The sequence below is a fragment of the Mus caroli genome, unplaced genomic scaffold, assembly GCF_978045245.1.
Source record: "Mus caroli unplaced genomic scaffold, Mus_caroli_1 scaffold_6, whole genome shotgun sequence".
In the NCBI taxonomy this organism is placed as follows: Eukaryota; Metazoa; Chordata; class Mammalia; order Rodentia; family Muridae; genus Mus; species Mus caroli.
The window spans coordinates 77760983-77778384 of NW_028227261.1; the positions used below are offsets into that span (position 1 = coordinate 77760983).

General features: G+C 35.3%; 1 protein-coding gene across 23 annotated transcripts in view; it reads left to right on the forward strand.

Annotated features, from left to right (window-relative positions):
• Nucleotides 1–17402, forward strand: part of Ptprd (protein tyrosine phosphatase receptor type D) — a 2287128-nt gene that overhangs the window by 311036 nt on the left and 1958690 nt on the right. The window lies entirely within an intron of this gene.

Genomic DNA, 17402 nt, shown 5'->3' on the forward strand with positions numbered 1-17402 from the left:
TGACAGAATACTCAGTTCTAAGTGTGCATGCAGATATTTCAACTTGCTCTACCAAAATATAGATAAACAGTTCTTTGCCATCATTTTTTTTCATTTCTTTAATTTTTCTTGGCTATTTTCTTTATTTACATTTCAAATGATATCCCCTTTCCATGTTTTCCTACTATCCTATCCTATCCTACTCCCCCTGCCCCTGCTTTTATGTGGGTGTTCCCCCAACAATCCAGCAACTTCTGCCTCCTTGCTCTGGCTTTCACCTATACTGGGGTATTGAACCTTCACAGGACCAAGGGCTTCTTCTCCCAGTGATGCCCAACAAGGCCATACTCTGCTGTATATGAACCTGGAGTCATGGGTCCCTCAATGCAAATTCTTTGGTTGGTGGTTTAGTCCCTGGGATCTCTGGGGGCGGGGGCGGTCTGGATGGCTGATATTCTTGTTCTTCCTGTGCGGTTGCAAACCCTTTCAGCTCCTTTAGTCCTTTCTCTAACTCCTCCATTGTGGATCCTATGCTTAGTCTAATCGTTGGCTGTAAGCATCCCATCTGTATTTGGCAGGCTCTGACAAAGGCTCTTAGGAGACAGCTATCTCCAGTTCCTGTCACCATGCACTTTTTGACATTCAGTATAGTCCCTGATTTTGGTGCCTGTGAATGGGATTGATTCCCAGGTTGGGCAGTCTCTGGATGGCCTTTCCTTCAGGCTCTCATCCACACGTTGTCTCCATATTTCGCCCCATGAGTATTTTCTTCCCTCTTTTAAGAAGGACCAAAATATCACACTTTTTTTCCCTTTTTCTTGAGCTTCATGTGGTTTGTGAATTGTATCTTGTGTATTATGAGGTTCTGGAATAATATCCATTTAACAGTGACTGCATTACCATGTGTGTTCTTTTGTGATTGGGTTACCTCACTTAGGATGATATTTTCTATTTCCATCCATTCGCTTGGAATTTTATCAAGTCATTGTTTTTAGTAACTGAGTAGTATTCCATTGTGTAAATGTTCCACATTTTCTGTATTGATTCCTCTATTGAGGGACATTTGAGTTCTTTCCAGCTTCTGGCTATTATAAATAAGGCTGCTATCAACATAGTGAGCATCTGTCCTTATCATATATTGGAGAATCTTTTAGGTATATGCCCAGTAGTGGTATAGCTGGGTCATCATGTAATACTATTTTCAATTATCTGAGGAACTGCCAGACTGATTTCCAGAGTGGTTGTACCAGCTTGTAATCTTATTTGTTTGATTTTGTAGGCATTGTTTGCACTTGCTTGGGGATCTTAGATTATATTTCTTTTACTATAAATTATCTTATATAATTCTTCAAAATCAGTTCTCAATTGGGAACTTGAAAACATAATTCAGAAGAATATGAAAATAGTCTCTACCATGATTAATGTGCTTTCATTAAAGGCATTCAAGATGGTACAACACACTCAAACAATAAATGTAATCTACCACAGATTTTTATCTCTCCTTTAGATATCTCTTTTAGATATCTCATATATATGTATATATATATATATATATATAATTTAGAGAGAAATCATATGATCCTATGAAAAAATTTAAGAGTCCAGCAGTTCATCCTTGTAAGAAAAAACACACACAAAAAACCCTGAAAACAGAAGGAATATATCTCAGCATAGTAAAGATGAGACATAAAAATCCTATAACCATATCACATGAAAACAAGAAAAACATCAAAGGATTCCCAGCAAAATCAGGAAGAGGATGAAGTTATTCAGTTTTTCCTTCTTACTTTGTAGGACACTTGAAACCTTAGGTGTTTCATTAAAGATAACATATAAATAAAAGAGATACAAACAAGAAAATGATGTGTCAAATTATTTATTTTCAGAAAATATGATCCTATTTGTAAGAAATCCTAATGGCTACTCCTCCAGAAATTTCTTGGCACTGATAGATACTCTATAGAAAGTAGCAGGATACAAAATTAGTAACTGAATCCAGCCTCAGCTTTCTAACGTCACAAGTGTTCTTCCCCCTATATCTTCTAAATAACTCAACTGCACAAGGTAACAATCATATTTTATTTATTTTATGTGTGAAGGTGTATTGCCTGCATTTTCACGTAAGTCTGCAAAGACACAGGAACAGGGTATCAGCAGTCCAGTTTCTGGAATTACAGAAGATTGTGAGCGTCCATGTGGGTTCTGAGAATTAAACCCAGAGCATTTTGAAGAGCAGCCAGTCCTCTTAATAGATGAGCGCTCTCTTCAGAATACTCATATTTTAATTTATTTTTCCCTGCCTCATCTCCTTTGCTCAGGCCAGAGAATCCTCTGTCTTCAAATGCTTATGCGATTGAACTTGATTAGGTAAGGATAGTGTGACTTTATCTTAAGGCCCACATTAATGATTCCGGCCAATCCCTTCCACATACAAAGGTTTACAGATCAAGGACCATGCTAATAAGCAAGAGATCAATGTCAACAAGTAAGCTCTTTAATAATAATGATAATAATAATAATAATAATATTAATAATAATACAGTAAAGACACTGAAATAAGAGAGAACAATTATATTTCACCTATGTAGGATAAAATGTCCTAGCCTTTTGGAAAAGAGAGCCAAAGGACAAAAATGAATAAAAAGAGTGGCATTTGGTTTTATATTGTGATCAGAAAACAGGATGATCAGTTTTATAGTTACAAATTTTATTCATAACTGGGTATATTCTATTCATTCAAAGAACATAATAAAGTGCAGCCTTTAGTTCATCTGGTAGACAGATACTGTTTTGGTTTGGTTTTACTTTTGTTTAACAACAATTATTGACCGTACTTTTCTTCCTTATACTAATAGTGCCAGGCTTCTTTGTTATTTGTAAGTATGCTGTAGAATAGAAATTCTTTTCAATTTCTATTGAAATGGTAGATAAATAGCTTAGGTGAAAATCGCCAGGGCCAAGAAATGGGAGTAGGGGGTGGGTAGGGGAGTAGGGGGTATGGGGGACTTGAAATGTAAATGAAGAGAATACCTAACTAAAAAAAGGAAAAAAAAAAAAAGAAAATGGAACATATACAATATTATCTTTCAACAATGAAATAAATTGTATATATTTAATTAAATATGCAAACAATAAAATACCAATTAGAATAAGTATTTAGCATGTATATCTCTGTCTGTCTGTATATATCTATCTATTTATCTATCTATGAATATGTGTATATTTATCCCACACAATACTGTGGACTTTTGAGCTAAATGTTATACCCCATAGGCCAAGGAGGCATCACAGATGGTAAAGCACTTACTTGGCTTTACCAGTGAAGACCTGTTTTGATCTTCAGTAATCATGTAACCATGCTTATGAATTCATTCCTGGGGAGACTGGAACAAGAGGTTCCTTGGGGTTCCCTGCCACCCAATCTAACCTAATTGGTGAGCTCCAGGCTAATGAGAACTCCTGTGTGAGGGAAGGTGGTCAGCCTTTGAGAAGAGGACATTTAGGCTGACTTCTTTGTTTTCCACACATGTGTCTCCACTGTCTTCACACCTGTACAGATACAAATTCTCACACATGGAAGTATTAATATAGACTTGTATACATCCATACAAGTTAGACCTGATAGATTGTTCTGAATATAGCACTGTTTAGTCCACTGCTTTAACAATAAATTGATTTAAAATCTTCTACAGTGACAAATTCTTTTAACAATGGAATTATTGACCTTTGAAAAGTATTCTCTTTTATCAGAACCCAAAATCAATTATATATCAAGTGAAGTTATTGTTATTAGAATATATTTTTCTTTACTTACTGATATTTTAAGAAAGAAAATTAATGAAAAAAATTACACAATAAACTCATTTTATTGAAAAATCTAATTTTCATCTCTACAATTTCAAATCATATTAGAGTATTCAAATGTCCACGACTTGGGTTGTATACATCAATTCATCTGGTAAGAATTATAGTTAAAATTTGACATTTAAATTAAAAATAGAAAGTCAAACTCATCATAATTTTATCCAATGTAGTGCCAAAACTTACTTCTCAAATGACCTAAATCTATTTGTTGCCCTCTAATAAATAATCAATAGAGTGTCACACTACTTAATGTAGTTTAATTTCGTTAACATTTAGAAATCTATGAGTTTTTAAAAATCCCTGGGTAATACACAGACCACATACATGGCATCAAACTTTTTTCTGACATAAATAATTCTGACTTACAATTTTGAGAATGTTTTCCAGAAAACATTGTTTCTGGTTTGCCTTGATTTACAGGCACATTCCAAAGTGTTGAAAACAAATATAGTAATGGATTTTAATGGTTTTTATACTTTAGCTTATAACCACCCAATAATGTGATTTCTCCTATCTGCTTCTGTTTTCAAATTAGATATTTTATCTTAATGGGTTTTTTCTAACTCTATTTTCAATAGATGAATATCTTATTGTATTTTCAACCACTGAACATTATCAATTCATTTGAGGTTTTTCATGATGGTATCTCTCCTATTTTCTCCTGATAAATTTGGGAAATTGGAGGGAGGAGGTGGAATATTATCTGGACATTGTTTACTGAAACAGTACAAACATGACATATACTTTATTTACAGTCAGCACTGCAAATTCTGTCTAAATATTTTATATATTCTACAAAAAAAATCAGAGAATTTTCTGAGAAACTTTCACTTGGTATATTCAGTAGTTAATATAGAATAAAAATAGGGAATGGAAATTCAGTGAGAGTCCATAATGCAAACTTGCACGTTTATGGAATATAGGTCACTGAATAAGCAATCATAATATAAATGGGAAGATAGCTCACCTTGATTTTGTTTCAATATCAGTAAGCTTAGAGGCATTTATTTGGTGTGGTTCATTGTTTTGTAAAACTGACTCTGTAGGTGTGTGTGTGCATGAGTGCATGTGTGCATGTGTGCGTGTGTGTGTGTGTGTGTGTGTGTGTGTGTGTGCGCCCGCGCGCACGAGAATGCATGTGTGTGTGAAAACATTCTGGGCTCTGAACATTTGCTATGCCGGGGCCTAGCAAACACAGAAGTGGATGATCACAGTCAGCTCTTGGATGGATCACACGGCCCCCAATGGAGGAGCTAGAGAAATTACCCTAGGAGCTAAAGGGAACTGCAACCCTATAGGTGCAACAACAATATGGACTAACCAGTATCCTGGAGCTCTTGTTTCTAGCTGCATATGTATCAAAAGATGGCCTAGTCGGCCATCACTGTAAAGAGAGGCCCATTGGACTTGCAAACTTTATATGCCCCAGTACAGGGGAACTCCAGGGCCAAAAAGGGGGAGTGGGTGGGTAGGGGATGGGGGGGGGGTGGGGATGGGGGACTTTTGGGATAGCATTGAAAATGTAAACGAGGAAAATACCTAATAAAAAAATAAATTAAAAAAAAGAAGTATTATAACTTATCCTAAAATTCCTAATCTCTGGACAAGAGGCATGCTTTACACATTTATTATGTTGCAAAAAAAAAAAAAAAAAGAAAAAGATAGGTTTGGTCCAGTTTATGGTGAAATACTAATTATTGTACGGCTGAATGAGCTCTTATTGCATCACAGTTTAGTAATGTTTCACGTATGAATGAAGTTCACCATGGATTACTACATCTCCTGTTGTGTTTATTTCAGGCTTTGTTTGGTTTGATGTTTAGGACCCAATCAAAGTCACTTTTTTTTTCTTTTTTTTTTTTTTGGTTTTTTGAGTCACTTCTTAAATCCTCTTTCAATACCTCATTCAGACTATCTTACCATGTAATTAAGCTTTCTATGGCTGCTAAAAACATATGTCATATGAGTGTATATCTTAAAACAGGTTTACACACCATCAAGTTCTGGAGGCCAGGGTTCTATAATCTGTTTCAGTGAGTGACAGGAGGGTATTCATGAATGTCTTTTGTATTCTCACATAACAAACGTAACTTTTGCTGCTGTATTTCTTCCATACAAAATAACTGTATCACATGACAAATGATCTCCCCATTTTCAATGCCTGGAAAACATCATCTCCAGCTCTCTACTTCCATCACAAGAGAGTTTTCTCTGTGAGGGCAGATCTGGTACTCACCTCTTAAAAGTACACATTGTTAGACAGTATCGAGCACACTAAAAGCTCACCTTCCTATATCCCTGTTGTTAATATCATATGCATAGACATTTGACAAATTAGACACAGTACAAAGATTACCATAATTAGATTAAGTGTTGGGCGCCACATGTGGGGATATAAAGGGGTGGAAGACCCACCTCCCGCCAGAGCTCCAGGGTGCTGGGGACTGACACATGCTCTCCATGTTGCCTAGGTGGGCATCTGGCTGTGGTAAGCCAGGAAACCCCAGTCCACAGGGGACAGGGAGCAATCCGAGGTCCTTGGGCCTCACAGAGTCCAGGGATGACAGTTTCTAGCTCTTGGGCATTGCAGCAGATGGGGTCCCCGGGGCAGCTCAGTTTGTCCTGGGTCTGAAAGAATAAAGGGTGAGGGAGAAGGTGCTGGGTGATTCCCATGTGGGCATGTGGGCTACCTCAGATGGCTGGCTCAGCAGGCTTTTTGGGTTGGACTGGAGCAAAGGAAAGCCTCCTGGCAGGAGGTGAGGTGCTTGGATTATTAGAAGGAAGACTGCTCTATTGTTCCAGTACGGTGGATCTCAATGAGCATATAAGGTCCATTGTTTTAGAGTTTTATTGTTTAAAGGGAGAGAGAGAGAGACAGAGAGAGAGACAGAGACAGAGACAAAGAGACAGAGAGACAGCGAGAGGAAGAGGAGAGAGGCCAGCCATGGCCACGGGGAGAGAGAAGAGAAGGGAGGGGGAGAAGGAGAGCAAGAGGTAAGAGACAAGAAGAGAGCAAGAGCTTAAGAGAGAGAGAAGGATTGCCTGGCAAATTCAGAAGTGGATGTTCATAGTCATCTATAGGATGGAACACAGGGCCCCCAATGTAGAAGCTAGAGAAAGTACCTAAGAGCTTAAGGGGTCTGCAACCCTATAGGTGGAACAACAATAGGAACTAACCACTACCCCCAGAGCTTGTGTTTCTAGCTGCATAAGTAGCAGAAGATGGCCTAGTTGGCCAACAGTGGAAAGAGAGGCCCCTTGGTCTAGCAAGCTTTATATGCCCTAGTTCAGGGGGATGCCAGGGCCAAGAAGTGGGATTGAGTGGGTAGGGGGCAGGGCAGCGGGAGGGTAAAGGGAACTTTTGGGATAGCATTTGAAATGTAAATGAAGAAAATATCTAATAAAAAATTGAGAGAGAGAGAGAGAGAGAGAGAGAGAAGCCAAACAGCCCCATTTTACAGTGGGCTGGGCTACCTTGCTGTTGCCAGGTAACTGTCTAGAAGAGCTTACCTGGCTGTAGCCAGAATACCAGGAGCTTAGGACATTGTTTGTCTATGAGACTGATTGTCACAGGATTATGGAGTTGAGGACTCATGATGTCAGACACATGTGTCTGGTAGCATAGCTTAATGTTCTGTCCCTTGTAGAATTTCTACTGGATCTGCAGAGTAAGCTTTGAGCAACCATAACACAGACTGCCTTTCATAATCCAACAATTATATATGCATGTAGCCCTAGAGTAATCCCCTGTACTGATTTGTCACCTAGTTTATCATTTATGCTTTGTGAGAGATGGCTGCATATTCTGTAAGTATACTCTGGTGACCAAGGGACAAAGAACTCGATAAACTATCCTTGTTGCCAAGGAACACTTTGTAGAAACTCCTCTCAGAAAGTATCGACTTGATATGTTAAAAGTCTCTTTACATGAAGATAACAGCCATGTGATATGGAAAGATGGGTCAATTGAGTTTGATAGAGAAAAATTGAATCACAATGTTAGATGTTTTCAATATCAAACAACAACACCCAACATTTGTTTCTCAACAGTTAGCTTAACATTTCTAGTCAAAGACTACTCACTTAATATTAAAAAGTATCTTTAAGGTTTTACATGTTTATTTGACTTCCTTTGCTGAGATAATTTGTCACTTAAAGTTGAAACAAGTTGATTCTTCTTCCTTCCTAACTACATTGACACTTCGTGTTCTTAATGCTAACCACTTTATAATCTGAAGAGTACTTCCTTTTGTTTGTTTTTGGTTTATCTAAACCAAAAACATGTTAGATATTATAGATATAGTTTGAATATAATTTATGTAAGAAGGCTGTTGATTGAAACACAGGTAAGTCAATGTTAAAACATGAGAAATAGCAACCCAATGTGGTTAATAATATAAGCTCATGTTGTTTTGTTTCATTAATTTTTTATAATTTATATTACTAGAACCTGGCATTTTAAATTGATGGAAGAAAGAAAACACAATTTTACAAACTTAACATGCACTGTCATGTGGCCTCAATTTCCTGATCTGTCCAGTCACTATAGCAAATCTCTGCAGTTATCACTCTTCAGTAGACCTGATTTATGAGCTGATGTCTGCATCAGTACCTCCTTTAGAACATTTCAGTATGAAAAATAGCAAACCAGACCACTTAGGATATTCTTTGTCTACACTTCTATAAAAATAGAAAGAAGTGGAAAGTTTGACCCCCACCTCTGTTGCAATGCTAGCAATATTTCAGCATTTCATTTGAATTCTGATTTGTGATTTGTGTACAGCACCACCTGAACTCTCTATTTACTACTGTTCATTTCTTAAAGCTTTGCAGCTGTGCTTAGGTAGTCAATTGAAAATAAAAGTTCACTACCACTGTCCTTTTATCAAAGAGAAAGTTAACCAAGCACTCGCATTCATGGTTCTTTTCTTTGATAAATATTTGGGATACCTCACACTTTATAAAAATGCCAGATTTTAAATTTCACCAAGTAAAATGATGAAATAAATATTTGTATTAAAATATGTTTACCCTATCCCTAATGAACTCTTGTACAAAATTTTCCAATCTAGGGTTTTTTTTTTCTTTCCTTTAATAGCTCATAAATTAATGTTATAAATCAGCAATGATTGAACAGTAGGATTTTATTGTTAGCCAAAACAAAAGTTGTGAGATAAACTCAGAAACAAACTCTTGTCATTTGAAAATCAGTATTTTGTTGATACAGAATATATATATATATATATATATATATATATATATATATATATATATATATATATTCTAAGAGTTGAATGACATTCCTTTTCATTCTTTTATGGCTATCATATTTGACACAGTAATTGTTAACTGCCATGATGGTGAGTTTAACATAACAATGAGATTAAAAGTAAGTAGGAAGCTGTGGTGATCACTTAGTAAGATGTCTTTAATACAATCAGTGCAATTTCTCACATTTAGAAATTTGAACACAAGCTTAAAGGGCCCTAGTCAAGTCACCTAAGGTCAGGGTAAGGACAAGCTGGGAACTACATAGATCATCCATCTTTCTCTGGAAGTTTCTCAATGTTTGTTTGAACTTTTTGTTTAAAGCATGGTATGTTACTGTAATTATTTTTATGAATATCTTATGTAACTGCCTGTATTTTAAACTACATGCATATATAGAATACATTCTATTCAAGGTGCATTAGATTAAGCATTTGTCTTATTTTAAAATAAATATATAGCTATCGATATGGAAGAATATCTGTTACATTATATATTTTTGTATCCTGTATCAAATTATATGTCGTGATAAAGAAATGTTTACGTGAGAGTCAACCTATTTCCCCTATTTCCTGGATAGTACTTCCCTAATTGAATCCAGATAAAGTATTAGTGAGTAGAGGAGAAGAAATCACTCTCCCACATTACTTCCACTGTGCTTTGTTACAAAGAACAAGTTAACTTCCTCTATCAGACTGTGGTATTTCAGGGACTCCACGTGCCAAGTCATAGCTTTGAAGACTAAGTACTCAACTCTCCTTGACTGAGTCTTCTTGAGGCTGATGGACACATTTCAGCACCCCAGTAGAGGCAGCTAATGATGAGAAGTAGAGGAGGGAAAATATAAAACTAACTGTATTACCACTTTGAGATTAATGGGGATATCATGTAGAACCTGCTAATAAAATAAAGGATATGCATAAATGATAAGGAAATGAAGAAGCTAAGGATAAGGAAGGACTGAATAAACCTAGATTTCAAATGTTGCCTTTTATTTTTTACTTTCTATAGGAATTAAGACTGAAATAAACAAATACCAACAAAAGGTTTCCAACTTTGTACTGAGTTTCTTCCAGCCTCTCTTTTCTGTTCATAACTGTCCCTAATGCATCTTATCACATGTATCATTTGTTGAGTTTGAATGGATGAAATTCTCTTCTCTATTTCTCTCTCTCTCTCTCTCTCTCTCTCTCTCTCTCTCTCTCTCTCTCTCTCTCTCTCTGTCTCTCTCTCTCTCTCTCTCCCTCCCTCCCCCAGTGAAGTGTGTGTTGACATTTTTTTGTTGTTGTTGTTTTGGTTTTTTTGTTGTTTGTTTTGTTTTGTTTTGTTTTGTTTTGTTTTGAGACAGGGTTTCTTTGTATAGCCCTGGCTGTTCTGGAACTCACTCTGTAGACCAGGCTGTCCTTGAACTCAGAAATCTGCCTGCCTCTGCCTTCCAAGTGCTGGGATTAAAGACGTGTGCCACCACTGCCCTGCATGCGTTGATATTTGTAATAACGAATATTTCAAATATCTAAAGAAACATTTTAATCTACAAACTTGAAGCAGTGCTTAATCTCTGTTATTACTTTAGAAAAGGCAGAGCAAACAAGGCAGTGATAAATTGCTCAGTTCAAAGGCACATTACTCCGAAGACTGTCCTTACTGCCAACATTTACTTTTCACCTATTTTTTCAATAACTGGAGTAATAATGATGTCTCATCTGGAAATCCCCTACCCACCTCCTCTGTCTTATCACAGTATTCCAAGGAACTTAAGCTTCTAAGCATGGTATTCTATTTGTAATGAACATTTAAATGGATCTTTTCAAAGTATAGATTTGGTTTCTTCATCTTGTCTTTCACACAAAAAGTAGGTTTTAGACTTTATTTCTTTAAACCAAAGGTAGGTTATGATGATTCTCATATTGAGTGGTTATGTTAAGAGAATGAAACAATATCATCTATTTGGGAAGAATTAGAAGTAATTATTATTATTTTATAACATTTTGAAGATAGTATAGTACTTATTTGTAAATGATAATCAAGTAGATAACTGAAGCATTACTGTGACAACTCCCCTCAAAAAAAAAAAAAAGAATCTAGACAGGAAGTAATTGGACTCTTAAAAATTGTTATATGGATTCTCAAGTGCAACTAAAATGGATGCTGTTGGGCTTGGAGTAAAGCTTTGTTTTTTTAAAGGGCTGCCAACTAGTAAGTTGACCAAGCTCTAGTGAATATAAGGGCAATGCAAATTCAACTTGGTACAATTATTTCTCTTTTTTTCTTCCTTTTTCTTTTTCTTTTGTTTTGGGGAGATCACAAGAGTTGAGATGGACCTGGTAGGTCTGGGAAGAGAATGGGATCAGAGTTCATCATATAAAATTCTTGTAAAAGAATCAATAATATAAGCATTTAGAGAAAGTTATTTTTTAAAAAAAATACAATCACTATAATATGTCCTTTAAGTTAATTTAATTACTTAATGTGAACATGCCTTTTTTCCAGAGTTGGTATGATTGTTTTATCTTTTACTCACTCAATTCTTAAAGTGAATAACAAAATTAACCACTACCTCTCCCATTCTCTAAAGAGTTCTTTTGAAGTCGGTTATGTTATTTTATTGCATTCCACAAAAAAAAAAATGTTGTTAAATGAAATTGTTAAATAAAATACATATAAGTTACTGAAGTCTTCATTTTACATATGTCTTTTACCTACTTCATACCTAACTTCATTCACTTAATACCAAATCTGAGGAATATAGGATATAAACATTTCTCAAACATTACAGCATATTGTATATGAACAAAACAAACCAACATAGCAATTGAAAACAGAGGATCTGACAGAAGAACAAATATCATTCTGGGTAATAATAGTTAAAAGTAAAAGAGGGTGTGAATTTAAAAGAATGCAAGGGTGGCACATAGGGGAGTTTGGAGAGAGGAAAGGGAAATCAAAATAAAAGAATTATATTTTAATCTCAAAAATTAAAAAAACACTTCTACTTTTGTTGGCATTAGACTCAAAGATGCATGTATGTAAATAAGTAGGGTTTGTATTCAAATGAGAAAATACAGTTCATTGAGTCTAGTAAATGTAGGTTATCAGAAATTAGCAGCATACAGTACAGCTAGTTTTTTTTATGGAGTTGGACCTCACTAAACACAACAGAAGAAGCTTGACTGAGAAGCTATGAAATGAGAACCAATTCAATCAGAATCAAAAATAAAAGGCTTGTGGATCTAGGCAGAATTCTATCAATGATTAAAAAAAAAACAAAAACAAAACAAACAAATAAACAAAGAACCAAACAAACCAAAATTTAATTTTTCAAATCATAGAGCAAATAAGGAATTATAAACATGACTAAAGAATCCAGGCCATAGATAGGCACTTTATCCTGTGTGGTTGCTTTTTCTTAATTATACATGAAACTTCACACCAAAGAAACATTTCAAACATACCTATGTCAACTGTGTCTTAATTTCGATTCTAAATGAGTAATTATTGAAATATGAGACTTCTACAGTACAGAAACTAATTCACAGATGGCACTCACTGCAACAATAGATGCAGAAAGGAGTTTTTTGCTTAGCAGAAATTAAATAAGAACAAATAAGAAAATAAGTTTTGCTTATCTCATTCAATGATATACTTAACAAGTCCATACAGCTCAAAGGTCTGTTCTGTGATTTGGCAGTAAGTAGAAAAGTTATTATTCTTGCTCTTATCTTTATAAAGATTTCATATTTCAATGTAGTGATGGGCCTGAAACAATGGTACAAATTAAATTCATGATTGAATCCATCCTTTGGTGCATCATTTTATTGATGCCGAGACTTAGAGCTAACTGGGGGTAGTGAGGAAATGATTAAAAGACATGGAGTCATCCACAAAGACAGAAATCTAGGGATGACTGCTCTTGTCTCTCTTCTGCACTTCAGCACCTCAACATGTTTACTATATGGAGTTGAACAGAGTAGTGGAAATATTGCATAGGGATATACCAGGAGATGGGTTTTACATTGTACAAATGGATCATGGATATGGGTTTAGTGGATCTTTGTAGGAACAATCTCTAAAAGGGAACATTTATGCACATTCAGTTACATTACACACACACTTGGACCAGACCAGAGGAAGTTTTTGTCACAGATTTGAGCTTCCCACCAGAAATGAGGTTTTGCCATTCCTCCATGTATCTTTGGCTCTGGAGTCCTTGATATGGCCTGTTTATGGTAACAACATTTATCCTCTTAGGACTTCACTCAGAGCTTTCTCCATTCCATACATTATCTTCTATAAATGCAATGACAGGGAAACATGATCACAAATATCACACAACATGGGACTTAGTTTGGACAAGTTTTAACATATTGAATACATTAATTTACTGTAAAATATAAACTGAAATGTATGTGTGTTTCTTGAACTTCAGTGTTTCAACTGAGATTATTTAGCACTGAAGATAGAGTGTAAATGTTGTATTATTAGATAAGAGAATCCATTGGGTAGATCTAATGTTGCCTTACATTATTCTCATTTCTGAGAAGCTTATCAAAATTTCACTGTAGTCCAAGAAAAAAGACTGATATACAGACATAGAGGCAGTGTATGTTTGTGTGTGTGTGTGTGTGTGTGTGTGAGAGAGAGAGAGAGAGAGAGAGAGAGAGAGAGAGAGAGAGAGAGAGAGAAGAATCTACAAGTGTCAAACTATGATTGACGAATCATAATTTACCAACTACAAGAAATATATGTTTATTATTAAAACTTACTTATTGTATAAGTTCAGACTAAAACAGACTAGCAATATAGTATGCTCGAATACCTTTATGCTCCTAAATTATTCCATAGGTAATAAATGTAAAGGCATGTTTCACTTCACATATATATGTGTATATATATACACGTGTGTGTGTGTGTGTTTGGTGTGTGTGTATGTGTTGTGTAACTCCTTCGTATTTCAACTTATTTCAATCATAGTCCACATAAAAATAATAAATCAAGCAATTAACTTTTATTCTTAAAAACATCTCATTTTCTACTATGTCCAGATAATACCCTAGGTTAATAATTGAGCCTGTAAAATGTTGTTATAATTTGCATTTTTAGGAGTAAATACATTCCCTAACTCCTTTATTTGATGAAGCTGTAATTCAAGCTCAGATACATAAGATTATTCAGTTATATCCATCCCATGGGTGGTTTCATTACCCTAGCGACAGATTTCTAAAATTATCAAATTGCAGAAATCTTTTAGAAATTTTCCCTAAGAATTAATTGCATACACCACTAGTATTTTCTTGGGTCAGAGTACTGTGTGTTGTACTTGAAAGTGAACATATATGTGCATTTGATGTCTATACCTAATCTCAGACCAGTGCATTGGGAATCTTCCTGCACCATTATACTGTCTTGAGACAGAGTTTCTCATTGATCTGGATGCTCATGGCCCTAGCAAGCTTTTAGGAGCCTCCTGTCTCCTCCCACTAATATACCAGTTACAAAAACAAATGACTATGTCTCTACTTTTACACGTATGCTGGATATTCAAGCTTCTCGGGCTCCACACCATGTAATCTTATTCACTAAGCCATGCCCTCACCTCATATGCCCAATAGATTTAGGTGTGTATGATCATAAAATAGGTGCTCAAGTGTTTCAGTGGATTAAAATACACTTTGAAAATATTCTTTATTTTATGATAAATGCAATGGATTGCTTACCTTGTCCTAGACAATATGAAAATGTTCAGTTGAAAATTACTTTGAGTTATGTTTTAAATTGTAATCCAGACCTTTAGTAAGTGTTAAACAGGTTTGTTCAAAATTTAATGAGGATGAGCTTTTATATCATAGTCAATTTTATTCTGACTATTGCAAAGGATTCAACAATTTTAGTATAAGAGCAGAACTCGTTACATATGTATGGATGATGACTAGCTTGGTCTAAATTTGAACATCTATGGAGTCTAAAATTTAATCAAGACTGTCTATTTTTTAAGTACTGTAAGAAAAATAATGTAATATAATCTCAAACTATTTTTTTCTCAGCTCCTTTTCTTGATGATGGGCTGTACTATACAAGAATATCTGTAACACTTGTAATTGGATGGGGCTTAGAGATTGCCTCTAAGCAAAGCTCAAGAGGCCTTGGCTGCCTCCCGTCTTAACATGTCTCTTAAGGCCATGCAACTCAGCTTCAGGGTTTGTTCTTATATATCATTACCATTGCAGGTGCAGGGTATTAATCTAAACAAAAGGGAGTAGCTATTGATAAATAAATTGTGCTAGAGTTCTGTTCCCATGTAAGCTGAATACTGCTTCCTTCAGCAAATGTGAAATTCAGTGCTGGTATATATCTGTAGTCATCAGTAAACTGATTTGTTTATAGTCACTGTCGGGTGTTAAATTAATTATTCATCAGAATGCTAAGTATAGTAGTTTCCTTTTACATTATTATTTTAAAGTATACATACAAATGCACAATGTATATAGAAAATACATGGATGTGCACAATTGATGTGGACTTGTGCATATAAGGTATATACATCATATACATAGTCACATGCATCTACATATACATAAAAACATCATATACACATATAAAACACATACATATATATACACACTCATAGCTCCTTTTCTGTTAGTGGCTACTATTCTGCGCAGATCCTGAGCCATCTCTGCAACTGTTGGGTCACATTGAGCATTATCAAAGCTCCCAGTGAGAACAAAATAACAACAACCAAAAAAAAAAAAAAAAACGGTGTCCCTCCTAAGAGAATATTAGAATTTTTATTCTGCTACATAATTTTAATTTTTAACTCCCATGAGTGGAGTCTATTGTCAGTGGTGATAACTGCATCGTACATACGTGAAAGAATCAAGGCATATGAAATTCACCTGGAAAAACAATGTGTTGATGAAGTAAACTCTATCAGTTGAATTGGTTTAAGTGTAATGTTTGTTTCCATTCTGGACAGTGTTCTCAAATATGATTTCTGACCCAGTAGAATCAACACACAGAACACTTTCTGGATTGGGGGTGATTGTCGGTGGTACCAGGCACAGGGTTTTTCTCTAGAAATTTCCTGATCTCTGAAGCTAAGGACTGGACACACCTTCTTTATTTTATTGCATTCTAAATATCCTTTATGTTTTATCATTCTTAGTGTGCTTCTTTAACTATGGTTTCTTTTATGATGGAGCACCTCCGAACATACATCTTCTGTTGGGTAATTCCCTTCTTTTCCTTCTAATTCTTGCTGAGCATCAGTGAAGTATTTAGCTTGATATTAAATGGGTCTACCAATGACTTTAACTAAATTTACTCTTTATTATGAATACTTATTTCAGAATTCTGAAGGAAAGCATATTAATAATTAGATTCAGTGATAATGGAAAAATAATGTAACACTTCCAAACAGTATTTTTATATATTAAACACAGTGGTTGATATAAATATCAATAAAATCAGCCTATATAGAGAGTGTAATTTTTATTTCTCATGATGTCATTATCTTAAGAAACCATGATGCAGGGCATTTGATTATTTGGGCTAGTGAGATTTCTTACAACATATTCTGGTCTTTTAGATGACCCACATTCAATTCCCAGAACACACATCAAGCAGTTCACAACCATCAAAAACTCCAGCTCCAGAGAATCTGATGCCCTCTTTTTGCCTCCATTAGGACATTTATTTATTTGAACATAGTCACCTTCCCACCCACCGGTGTTATTAAATTAACATATTAAAATATAAATACATAATAAATAAAAATCAAATGCTTTTTTAGGGTTTGATTATTTGTTTTGAAACATATACACAATAAACAGTTAAGTTTCTTAAAATAATAAATGTTTCTTAGGTGCAGATGGTGCTCAATTGTTGTAGTGCTATGTACAAAGCATAAATTTTGACCCAGAACCACATTAAAAACTAGCCATGCATTGCACACCTGTAATACCAGTGCTAGTGGAGCGGAGGCAGAAAGACCATCAGTTCAAGATCTATCTTTCTTTCTTTCTTTCTTTCTTTCTTTCTTTCTTTCTTTCTTTCTTTCTTTCTTTCTTTCTTTCTTTTTTTCGGTTTTTCTAGACACAGTTTCTCTGTGTAGCTCTGGCTGTCCTGGAACTCACTCTGTAGACCAGGCTGGCCTCGAACTCAGAAATCTGCCTGCTTCTGCCTCCCAAGTGCTGGGATTAAAGGTATGTGCCACCAAGCCTGGCAACTTAGTGAGTTCAGAAGCAGTCTGGGGCTACATCGGTTCATCTCTAAAAATAGGGCGATAATATTAC